This window comes from Chiloscyllium plagiosum, unplaced genomic scaffold (assembly GCF_037043375.1).
Source record: "Chiloscyllium plagiosum isolate Xiang-an unplaced genomic scaffold, Cpla_swu_hap1 HiC_scaffold_4, whole genome shotgun sequence".
In the NCBI taxonomy this organism is placed as follows: domain Eukaryota; kingdom Metazoa; phylum Chordata; class Chondrichthyes; order Orectolobiformes; family Hemiscylliidae; genus Chiloscyllium; species Chiloscyllium plagiosum.
In genome coordinates this window covers 789,464-802,768 of record NW_028270142.1, presented here as the reverse complement: position 1 = coordinate 802,768, position 13,305 = coordinate 789,464, and the positions used below count along the sequence as shown (strand labels likewise).

At 42.5% G+C, this 13,305-nt stretch overlaps 1 protein-coding gene across 1 annotated transcript in view; it reads right to left on the bottom strand.

The window, feature by feature from the left end:
• Positions 1-4,254, bottom strand: part of LOC122549464 (cytochrome P450 7A1-like) — a 73,243-nt gene extending 68,989 nt beyond the window's left edge. Inside the window, exon 1 of the mRNA XM_087985892.1 lies at positions 4,202-4,254. The gene's annotated coding sequence lies outside the window, so the exon portion shown is untranslated. The remainder of the gene's footprint in view (positions 1-4,201) is intronic.
• Positions 4,255-13,305: the final 9,051 nt, after the last annotated feature.

Below are 13,305 nucleotides of genomic sequence, written 5' to 3'. Positions count from 1 at the left end.
CTACTTTCAAGAAGCTATGAACCTGCACTCCAAGGTCTCTTTGTTCAGCAACACTCCCTGGGACTTACCATTAAGTGTATAAGTCATGATAAGATTTGCATTCCCAAAATGCACCACCTCACATTTATCTAAATTAAACTCCATTTGCCACTCCTCAGCCCATTGGCCCATCTGAACAAGATCCCATTGCACTCTGAGGTAACCTTCTTTGTTGTCCACTACACCTCCAATTTTGGTGTCATCTGCAAATGTATCAAATTTGCCTCTTCTGCTCACATCCAAATCATTTATATAAATGATGAAAAGTAATGGAACTAGCACCTATCCTTGTGGCACTCCTCTGGTCACAGGCCTCCAGCCTGAAAAATAACCTTACACCACCACCTGCTGACTTTTACCTTCAAGCCAGTTCTGTATCCAAATGGCTAGTTAGAGAACATAGTACATAGAACATTACAGCGCAGTACAGGTCCTTCAGCCCTCGATGTTGCGCCAACCTGTGGAACCAATCTGAAGCGCATCTAACCTACACTATTACATTCTCATCCATATGCCTATCCAACGACCATTTAAATGCTCTTAAAGTTGGCGAATCTACTACTATGGCAGGCAGTGTGTTCTACGCCTCTACTACTCTCTGAGTAAAGAAACCACCTCTGACATCTGTCCTATATCTATCAGCTGTCAACTTAAAGCTATGTCCCCTCATGCTAGCCATTGCCATCCAAGGAAAAAGGCTCTCACTGTGCAACCTATCTAACCATTTGATTATCTTACATGTCTCAACCTTCTTATCTCTAACAAAAACAGCCTCAAGTCCCTCAGCCTTTCCTCATAAGATCTTCGCTCCATACCAGGCAACATCCTAGTAAATCTCCTCTGAACCCTTTTCAAAGCTTTCCAATCCTTCCTATAATGCGGTGACCAGAACTGTACGCAATACTCCAAATGTAGCCGCACCAGAGTTTTGTACAGCTGCAACATGACCTCATGGTTCCCAAGCTCAATCCCTCCACGAATAAAAGCTAACACACTGTATGCCTTCTTAACAACCCTATTAATCTAGGTGGCAACTTTCAAGGATCTATGTACCTCGACTCTGAGATCTCTCTGTTCATCTATATTACCAAGAATCTATATACAAGTTCGGTATTGGAACTGGTGGAGACGAAGGAATTGGGAATATGGGATGGCATTTTTACAGGGGGCAGGGTGGGAGGAGGTTCCAATACCGAACAACCCAGATGGCCACCAGTTCCAATACTGAACAACCCAGATGGCATCCTTCTTCAAAGACTGCAATTTCCCCCCAGACGTGATCGACGATGCTCTCCACCGCATCTACTCCACTTCCCGCTCCTCCACCCTTGAGCCCCGCCTCTCCAATTGCCACCAGGACAGAACCTCACTGGTCCTCACCTACCACCTCAGCAACCTCCATATACATCGTATCATCCTTCGTCATTTCCACCACCTCTAAATGGACCCCACCACCAGGGATATATTTCCCTCCCCTCCCCTATTAGCGTTCCGAAAAGACCACTCCCTCCGTGACTCCCTTGTCAGGCCCACACCCCCCACCAACCCAACCTCCACTCCCGGCAACCTCCCCTGCAACCGCAAGAAATGCAAAACTTGCGCCCACACCTCCCCCCTTACTTTCCTCCAAGGCCCGAAGGGATCCTTCCATATCCGCCACAAATTCACCTGCACCTCCACACACATCATTTACTGCATCCGCTGCACCCGATGTGGCCTCTTCTACATTGGGGGGACAGGCCGCCTACTTGCGGAATGTTTCAGAGAACACCTCTGGGACACCTGGACCAACCAACCCAACCACCCCGTGGCTCAACACTTCAACTCCCCCTCCCACTCCACAAGGACATGCAGGTCCTTGGACTCCTCCATTGCCAGACCATAGGAACCCTCCAACCACAAGGGATGAACTCAGATTTCTCCAGTTTCCTCATTTCCCCTCCCCCCACCTTGTCTCAGTCCCAACCCTCGAACTCAGCACCACCTTCCTAACCTGCAATCTTCTTCCTGACCTCTCCGCCCCCCACCCCCAATCCGGCCTATCACCCTCACCTTGACCTCCTTCCACCTATTGCATTTCCAACGCCCCTCCCCAAGTCCCTCCTCCCTACCTTTAATCTTAGCCTGCTTGGCACACTCTCCTCATTCTTGAAGAAGGGCTCATGCCAGAAACGTCGATTCTCCTGCTCCTTGGATGCTGCCTGACCTGCTGCGCTTTTCCAGCAACACATTTTCAGCTCTGATCTCCAGCATCTGCAGTCCTCACTTTCTCCTGGTATGGAAGGAATGTCTTACGAGGAAATGCTGAGGGCCTTGAGGCTGCTCTCATTAGAGAGAAGAAGGTTGAGAGGTGACTTAATAGAGACATACAAAATAATCAGAGGGTTAGATAGGGTAGACAGGGAGAGCCTTTTTCCAAGTATGGGGACGGCAAACACGAGGGGACACAACTTTAAAGTGAGGGGAGATAGGTATAAGACAGATGTCAGAGGTAGTTTCTTTACTCAGAGAGTAGTAAAGGTATGGAATGCTTTGCCTGCAACGGTAGTAGATTCGCCAAGTTTAAGTGCATTTACGTCGTCATTGGACAGGCATATGGACGTACATGAAATATGTAGGTGGGATGGGCTTCAGATTAGTATGACAGGGCGGCGCAACATCGAGGGCCGAAGGGCCTGTACTGCGCTGTAATGTTCTATATTTAGCACTTCCCCATCTCCTCTGACTCCACGCACAACTTCCTATAGCTATGCTTGATTGACCCTAACCTTACTCTAGTCATTCTTTTATTCCTGATATACCTATAGAAAGCCTAAGGGTTTCCTTGATCCTATCCGCCAACAACTTATTATGTCCCCTCCTGCCTCTTCTTAACTCTCTCTTTAGGTATTTCCTGGCTAACTTGTAACTCTCAAGTGCCCTAACTGAGCTTCACATCTCATTCTAACATAAGCCTCCTCCTTCCTCTTGACAAGAGATTCAACTCCTTTAGTAAACCATGGCTCCCTCGCTCAACAGCTTCCTCTCTGCCTGACAGGTACATACTTATCAAGGACCACAGTAGCTGTTCCTTGAATAAGTTCCTCATTTCAATTGTGCCCATCCCCTGCAGTTTCCATCCCCATCCTAAATCTTGCCTAATTGTATTGTAATTGCCTTTCCCCCAAGTATAACTCTTGCCCTGCAGTATATCCCTATCCCTTTCCATCACTAAAGTAAACATAACCGAATTGTGGTCACTATCACCAAAGTGCTCACCTACCTCCAAATCTAACACCTAGCCGGGTTCACCACCCAGTACCAAATCCAATGTGGCCTTGCTCCTTGTTGGCCTGTCTACATACTGTGTCAGGAAACCCTCCTGCACACATTGGACAAAAACTGACTTAAATTACTTGAACTACAGTATTCCCAGTCACTATTTGGAAAGTTGAAGTCCCCCATAACAACTACCCTGTCACTCTCGCTCCTATCGAGGATCATCTTTGCTAACCTCTCCTCTACATCTCTGGAACTATTTGGAGGCCTATAGAAAACTCCCAACAGGATGACCTCTCCTTCCCTATTTCTAATCTTAGCCCCTACTACCTCAGTAGACGAGTCCTCAAACATCCTTTCTGCAACTGTAATATTGTACTTGATTAACAATGCCACACCACTCCCTCTTTTACCATTTTCTCTGTTCTTACTGAAACATCTAAACCCCAGAATCTGCAACAACCATTCCTGTCTCTGCTCTATCCATGTCTCTGAAATAGCTACAACATTGAAATCCCAGGTACCAACCCATGCTGCAAGTTCATCTGCCTTACTCCAGATGCTCCTGGCGTTGAAGTCGACAGTTCTCCCTGTATTCCATGAGATCTAACCTTGCTCTCCCATGGGGAACCTTGTTGAATGCCTTACTGAAGTCCATATAGATCACGTCTACTGCTCTGCCCTCATCAATCCTTTTTGTTACTTCTTCAAAAAGTTTAATCAAGTTCTTGAGACATGATTTCTCGTGCACAAAGCTATGTTGACTATCCCCAACTAGTCCTTGCCTTTCCAAATACATTTAAATCCTGTCCCTCAGGATTCCCTCCACGAGTATCAACGGTCATATTGAAAAGTTTGCAAAAAATCAGGGGCAGCCCAGCACTGATTAATTGATTTACATTACCTTCATCTTCTGAAAGGCTGCTTGGCATTTTGCTAACCAGGATTTCTGTTGAAAGGATTATGCTCAAAACATCGATTCTCCTGCTCCTCAGATGCTGCCTGATCTGCTGTGCTTTTCCAACACCACACTTTTCGATTCTGCAAATCAAATCACTTTCACTTGTTTCTTGAACAAATTTGTTAAAGGTATAGCCACTGTATTGAAATTACACAAAAATTTCCAGTAAAGTCCACACATTCTAAAAGCTCTTATATTTTAGAATGAGGGAATTCTATTGGAGCCTTCACTTTTGCTATCATTGACAACATGTCCTACAATATGTCCGAGGTGGTTACTCCTGCTTTTCAAAACTTGGTAACGTTATTACCAAGCCAGCGGAATGGAATTGCTTAACCAGATTTTCTACTTATCACTATATACCAGAACATTGATTAAGTAAACAGCACAGCTATGAACATTACCCATGACTTGATTGGTAAGTCTTTGAAGTTGCTGAGGCATTCCTACATCCAAATGACATTACCGAGTATTGGTATAATACATTTGGAGTCACTAAAGTGTTTTTTTAAATCCTTGATGTTAATGGCAGTTACCAGTATCCCTTCAATTGTTCAGTCTTAGAAAGGCATGAGGTATTGCCAATCCTATCAACACCATCTTTGAACTGTGGAATTGGATATGAATCTATCTTTTGTCACCATATTTCCCTTCTGTATTCTATACAGAATCTAACACTAACTAACTAACTAACTAACTAACACTGTTGGTGAATTCCAGCTGTTTTAACTAGGTTCAATTCAGTGATTTGCCAGCATGTTCTGAACTTTTGTTTATATTTGAGCTTGTTTTCTTAAACTCAACTGATAAGGATATCATTTTATCAGTTCTAAATTTCATATGTCCACATCACATGTTTGGTTGGCTAGGCCAGTGGTTCCCAACCTTTTCAGTAACACAAACAAATACACCCACTTTGTTTCAGCCAAATTGATCATAAAAGTCATCTTGACTTGCATTTACCATGGCCTTACCAGAGAAGTTTTGCAACACAGTGCAAACTACAAGCTAAAGAAGGATCAAAAACATTAATGTTTCAAATTCACCAGAAAAAAAACACACTGTCTTTGACTGAGAGTACAGACACATTTTCAAAATCTGCTCAAATCAACTTGATATTCAGCGAGCTACTGGGAAACCTGGGCCTGCCTGCCTGCCTGCCTGTGTGTTCGGAGCCTATTGATCTGGGAAGGAATTGACATGCATGGTATTGGATGTCACCCAAACTCTGGAGGCTCAGTCTTGCACAGTTGTTAGGGCCAACTAGTTTCAGCAGATACTGCTTTCAATAATGGTTCCCGAGGCTCTGGTGAAAATTGAGAACACGGGCGCAACCTTGATGCTCGGGTAATGCAGCTGCTGCTTCAAACATCTTGTGACACATTTCTCATCTTGCCATAGCATATCGGTTACAAACCACAGAGTTAGGGACCCAGCGACTGTATCACTACAGAATACCTTGTACTTCCTCACTACATCTTTATGCTGCTTTGTCTAAGTATAAGGATACAACATCTAACTGTCCTGGTATTTCTGTATGAGCCAGCCAAATTGTAGGAGACTCACTTTGAGAACTGTTTACCTCTCCTTCTAACTCACTCATTATGTTCATCATATTCCACTTCCCTATGATGATGTCATTTCAACATGTTTATGTGACAGACCTACACGTCGTCTTCCTGCAATCAGGTAAATCACTTTAGCAACTCACCTCATTATTTTGTAAGGGCCTTTGTTTTGAGAAGTTCATCTTTCAGAGGCAACAAGAACAGTATCTATTCTCCTCCTTGAAACATTCTAGTTACTGAATGTTTACCTGACTATTCTTTCATTTTTCACCTCTGAAACTTCAAAATTCTCTTGTGCTACTTTATGTTCTCCTATAACACAGACACATGTCCAACATTGAGGTTAGGCTTTTCAGTTCAAGAAGTTCTCCCTCACAAAATTTCAATGGATCAATTCTAATCTCATGACCATAAATCAATTCAAATGGGCTAAACCTAATAGATTCATTTGGGAATCTCTGCTGGCCAATAGGAAGAAATCAAATTCTTTGTCCCAACCATCTCGGACTTTCTGTGATTATAGCTGCCACTATCGCATTCATTCTTGTTAAATTATTGCCCAAAGGGATTTCCCTTTAGGATTGTTATGGACTTGGGTGCTTTGTTTGATGAGAAAAGGGGTTACCTTCCCTTTACATAAAAAGCTTTTGCACTCTCTGTACTTAATCTGCTAACTCTGCGTGAGTCCCTTATCTCTGCAATGCCGACTTCCAATCTCTAGTTGTAGTTAAAGATGCAGTCTGATCTGTGGCTGTTTCCTTCTGATTTTCCTTTTCACACTCATTCTTACGACCTTTCATAATTCCCTCGCAATTTCCAGCTTTCTGAATGACTGTGTCCTACCTTGTTAGAATGGAAACACCTTTTGTTCATTTTATTCATTTGCTCCATTATTGTTTCAGCAACAGGAAGAGCAGGAGCGTCGGGCTGGGGACTGATGGGAAGGTGAATCACTGATTTTAAAACTTACCTTGTGAATAGGCAGAGCGCACACTGAGCAGGAGCAGGCACGAGACTGCTGAGTAAGTGAAGCAATATATTTGAGTGGTAGCATTACCCGAAATACTACTTCAGTAGAGTCACCCATCCATCCTCTCCTCCAACCAAAGGCAAAGGTTCTGTGCACTGGATTGAGAAGGTAACTAGTCTTTTTTTATTCTTTATTTCTCAACAGTCTCTTTGGGAATTTCAAACAGTAGGAATGGAGGTTAGGGCAGCTGAACGTTCCTCCTGCAAAATGTGGGAGGTAAAGGTCAGCACTCGTGTCCCTGCTGACTTCATCTGCGGGAAGTGCACCCAACTCCAGCTCCTCGAAAACCGCGTTAGGGAACTGGAGCTGGAGCTGGATGAACTTCGGATCATTCAGGAGGCGGAGAGGGTTATTGAGAGGAGTTACAGAGAAGTAGACACACCTCAGTACAAGAAAAAGGTAGATAGGTTATAGTCAAGGGACGGAAAGGAAACTGGCAGGCAGTGCAGTTTGGCTGTGGCTATTCCCCTCAACAACAAGTATACCATTTTGTACGCTGTTCGGGGGGAATGGCTTACTAGGTATAATCTGTAGGGTACAGGTCTCTGGCACAGAGTCTGTCTCTGTTGCTCAAAAGGGAAGGGGAGAGATGAGCAGAGCATTAGTCATTAGGAACTCCATAGTTAGGGGGAGAGTAGATGGTTCTGTGGGGCCGAGAGAGACTCATGTTTGGTGTGTTGCCTCCCAGGTGCTAGGGTTTGTGATGTCTCAGATCATGATTTCGGGATCCTTGAGGGCGGGGAGGGGGAGGGGGAGCCATCCCCAAGTCGTGGTCCACATAGGCACCAATGACATAGGCAGGAAGAGAGATGAGGATTTAAGGCAGAAATTCAGGCAGCTATGCTGGAAGCTTAGAGCTAGAACAAAGAGAGTTGTTGTCTCTGATTTATTGCCCATGCCACATGCTAGCGAGGCGAGGAGAAAGAGGAGTTGAACATGTGGCCACAGGGGATGGTGCAGGAGGGAAGGTTTCAGATGCCTGGATAATTGGGACACATTCTGGGGTAGGTGTGACCTCTACACGCAGGCTGGTCTACATGTGAAACAGAGGGGTAACAAATATCCTGGGGGAAAATTTGCTCATGCTCTTTGGGAGGGTTTAAACTAATTCAGCAGGGGGATAGGAACCTGAATTGTAGTTCCAGTGTTCAGGAACTTGAGAATAGTAAGGTCAGAAATAAGGTTTCAAGGTCGCATGATTTCACCAGCAAGCAGGAAGGTGGTTTGAAGTGTGTCTACTTCAATGCCAGGAGCATTTGGAATAAGGTGGGTGAACTTGCAGCACAGGTTGGTATCTGGGACTTCGATGTTGTGGCCATTTTGGAGACGTGGATAGAGCAGGGACAGGATTAGTTATTGCAGGTACTGGGATTTGATGTTTCAATAAGAACAAGGAAGATGGTAAAAGAGGGGGAGGTGTGGAATTGTTAATCAAGGTCAGAAAGGATGTTTGAGGACTCATCTACTGAGGTAGTATGGGTTGAGGTTAGAAACAGGAAAGGAGAGATCACCCTGTTGGGAGTTTTTATAGGCCTCCAAATAGTTCCAGAGATGTAGTGGAAAGGATAGTAAGGATAATTCTGGATAGGAGCACAAGTAACAGGGTAGTTGTTATGGCAGACTTTAACTTTCCAAATATTGACTGGAATAGTGTAGGATAGATAGACTTCAGATTGGTTCCACAGATCAGTGCAACATCGAGGGCCGAAGGGCCTGAAGTGCACTGTAAAGTTTTACCTTCTATGTTCTACCTCATCTTCTGATTTTCACCTCCACCCTCAGTACATTCACTCTCTGATCTGGGGAGGAGATCTTGGTACATCCCCAGCCATCCATTCCCTAGGCTACCTTCCTGTCACTGTCCCATTCAAATTTACAAAACATTTTATTTGATGGATTAGCTCAGACCTGTCAACCATTTTTGCTGCTTGTCTAGCAACTGCAACCCTTTGTTCCTCAACGTGGGGTCTTATTACAGAAGGTAGTGAGTGTTTAAGTTCTTCTAAGAGACTAATCTCTCTGAGTTTCATATGTGGTTTCAGCTTCTAATTCTCGTATCAACCTGTCAGAATCATTTTTCTTAACCATTTTGCATTAAATGTATATTTTCCTGGAATTTTATAAACATTGTCTGTATGTCTCTGCTACTAACTTATCTGCAACTAATGTAGGCATTTTTGTTTTGCAATGTTATAATTCCAAGAAACCATCTCTGAGAGTGAGGTATAAATCTGCTGTGCTTTCCCTGTCAACTTACTCTGCCTGAACAACGTGCAGTTCTCTTTTGCCCAATTCATTTGTCTCGCCATTTTTTTCTCAAATAACACAATGAATACTTCCACACCTTTTCCCCCAGTTTTTGATAGGATCTGTGCAAATCAAAATACTTTCATACTGAATTTCAAATTTTGATTGATATATTCCCTCCCATGTTCTGGGGTGACATGGTGGCTCAGTGGTTAGCACTACTGCCTTCATTAAAACTTTCATATCTTTTCGAGTGTCTGGTGACAAAAGTGAACTCAATCCTCTTGTTGAGTCTGAATGTGAATTCTGTAACTTCCTTGGTTTTGTACTCATACCTCAACTGTTACAGACCAGAATCCCTCATGTCCTTTTAATCACTTTCTCAACCCAATGATATCTTTAACAGTTTGTATACATTTATAACCAACTCTCTCTGTTCCTGCATAGTTTTAGAAATTAATATTATTTTTGATTTTATATTATCTTTTTATGTCTGACAATGTGTCTCTTCACACACTCTTACATTGTATTTCATCAACCATGCCTGCTCCTTTCACCTACCTATGTTCTTTTGAGACCTCTCATTATCCTATGTACAAGTCGCAATACTTCTCAGTTTTCAAATTGTACACTGTATTACCAAACCCAAGTCATTAATGAGTATAAGTGAGTTGTAAAGAACAAAGTTGAATTTATGTCTCATAAGTTAATTAAAACCTGAACTTATCAACACCACTTATTCTATCTGCCCATTAGTTATGTATATTCTTTTGTTTACTTCATTGCACAGGTCAAATGTAATCAGTTAAATTAGAGAGTGACTCAATCACTCACTATTCTTGCATGAACTTTGCAATATAATTGCAAGTACTTTTCTAATGTAGCTTCTAATCCCCTACTTCCCAAGACTAAAATGTAATTTCCCACAGAATTGAGTCTGTGTCCCTTTTGAATTGTAGAAATGTAAGCACTTGTCTTACCAAAATAGCTGTTATACAAATGTGGGGCTTAACATTGAGAACCAGCATGTTACGCAACTCACAGCCATCACAACCCACAAACACACTTATAACACCGGTTGCTAAGTAACAAGTGGTTACCTAAGGTGATTTTCCTCTTTTTAAATGAGGAACAACAAAGGCCAATTATAGTGTTCTACAGTAACCCCAGCTCAAACCTGTTAACTCATCACAGATCACAAATCAAACTTTGCAAAGATACCCACAAGATAGGGTTTTATGTTAGCTTATTATTATAATTTATTTCCTTCTTTAATAGATACTTGCATGCAGTGCATTATTAGCTGAGGAGATACATAAACTTAAGACATGTTGTGATGAATCTGGACATGAAAATTGTCATTGACTGAGTTGGGTTTAATTTTACTTTTGCCTTCTGGCTATGTGGAGTTTATTGCTTGCCCCAAGCAGTACAATCAATGTAGACACTCACAGGGGAATGAATTATAGATACAACCTTGTGTTTCCTATATTCTGGCTGATAGAATCATAATGAAACGTCTCTGTCCTCATCAAACAGATAGCTTTCTCTCTCTTTCCATTCTCCTGTTGCTGTTTGTCCTTTAATAAATTAAATTGACCTTAAATGTTCTTAACCTTGTCAATGAAGCAAAGCTCTCTCGACAGTTAATTATAGAAACGTGACTATAGCTTGAAATATCCCAGTTGAAAATAATTACTAAAATTCTTTAGTAAGAAACAGCCATATTCTATGAGAATAGGTGACCGGTCCATACAACACATGTAAGAAAAGCAGTGACAGTAACTCTTGGTGTGCAGGGCAACATGAAAAATGAGCTGGAAATGTGTTGCTGGAAAAGCGCAGCAGGTCAGGCAGCATCCAGGGAACAGGAGAATCGACGTTTCGGGCATAAGCCCTTCTTCAGGAATGAAAAATGAAGCTGAGATTTCAGGGAGGGCAGCCTCACCCAGGCCTGTTTCTAAGTGTGAGCCAAAATCTTCAATGTCCTTTGACAGTAACAGGAGGTGTTTGACATACTAGCCAATGTACACAGTAACTCAGACTGCATGACAAAAGGATGGTTGGAGAGTTTGAGCTTCAGGGAGAGGTTGAATAAGCTTGGACTATTTTCCCTGGAGTGTTAGAGGCTAAGGGGTGACCTTATAAAGGTCCTTTAGTCTGGAAATAAAAGTAAAAAATGCTGGAAAAATAATTCGGTGATTTGTGTGTATTTCTTCAAACCTACCTCCTGGGTTCACTGCTCATGATGTGGTCTCCTGGAGAAACCAGGGTGGCAGCAGCATTGAGGAACTCCCTGCTTCAGGCTGTGAGCAAGACCCTGAGCTCCCAGCAACCTTTTGTTTTCATTGGCTAACCTTCCTCTCAAACTGAAATCACTGTCATCCTCAGCATCCTGCTCTGTTACAGTCAAACTCAAAGTAAACTTGTGAAACAGCCATTCAATATTGGCTTCAACAATACAGATGAAATGGTTAATTTTTTGTTTAGTCTAGGAATAGCTGCTGAGCAAGTGTGTAAAGAACAATGCCAAAGTGACATCAGATCACATGGAACTGGGGCCTGAGTCTGTAAGGTTGACAATAAACCTAATTCTAATTCTAAAGAATGTAGCAACTTGTTAATAAAGGCTCTTAATGTTCATTAACAAGGGTATAGACCTCATCCGACTAGAAACAATTTCATCATAAATGATGTCTTCTTTTGATTCTATTTCTTTGCTTGAATGAGTATTTCCCAGAGTAAAAAAATAGTAATTAACAGAAATTAATGTACTAGTCATACTGGAGCACTGTTCTGAGTTACTCAAGTCAGACCAGGGATGTGTCATTGCAAGTTTTACTGGGTTTCCTTCTGGGTTGTTTACCTTCCAGTAATTTCAATTATTTGCCAGGCAGCTCAAGGTAACTGTTCTGCTTATGCCATAGCAATTGGGACTGGGACCTCAACAATTTACCATTCATATAAACTACTCAGATGAAAAGACAAAGGCATGATTGCAAAATTTGCTGATGACACAAAGGTAGAAAAGTAAGTTGTGAAAAGGACATAAAGATGCCGCAAAATAATAATGATAGATTAAGTGAATGAGCAAAAATCTGACAAATAGTGTGGGGAAATGTGGGGAAATGTGGAACTGCCCGGAAACAGACCCTTCAGTCCAACTCATCCATGCCGACCAGATATCCCAAACTAATCTAGTCTTATTTGCCAGCACTTGGCCCATATCCCTCCAAACCCTTCCTATGCATATACCCATCCAGATGCCTTTTAAATTACGTAATTGTACCGGCCTCCACCACTTCCTCTGGCAGCTCATTCCATACACGTACCACCCTCTGTGTGAAAACGTTGCCCCTTAGGTCTCTTTTATATCTTTCCCCTTTCACCCTAAACTTATGCCCCCTAATTCTGGACTCACCCACCCCAGGGAAAAGACTTTGCCTATTTACCCTATCCATGCCCCTCATGATTTTATAAACCTCTATAAGGTCACCCCTCAGCCTCCGACGCTCCAGGGAAAACAGCCCCAGCTTATTCAGTCTCTCTCTATAGCTCAAATCTTCCAACCCTGGTAACATCCTTGTAAATCTTTTCTGAACCCTTTCAAGTTTCACAAGATTTATCCAGAATTTAATGCAGTATTCCAACAGTGGCCTAACCAATGTCTCATAGAGCTGCAACATGACCTCGAAACTCATATATACTCAATTAATGACCAATAAAGGCAAGTATTCCAAACGCCTTCACTACTCTGTCGACCTGCGACTCTACTTTCAAGGAGCTATGAACCTGCACCCCAAGATCTCTTTATTTGTCAGCATTTCCCAGGACCTTCCCATTAAGTGTATAAGTCCTGCCCTGATTTGCCTTTCCAAAATGCAGCACCTCACGTTTATTTAAATTAAACTCCAGCTGTCACTCCTCGGCCCATCTAATCAAGGTATCCTTGTACTCTGAGGTAACCTTCTTCGCTGTCTACTACACTACTAATTTTGGTGTCATCTGCAAACTTACAAACCATTCCTCCTATATTCATATCCATATAAATGACAAAAAGCAGTGTATTTTGGTTTAGTAACATGGAAGGCTGTACTCTAACTGCAAGAAACTGAAATACTTGGCACACAGGTGTTTTATATTAAAGGAAATGTCGGCCCCTCTAGAGGAAGCTGAAATGTATCACCCACTCAGTATTGCTG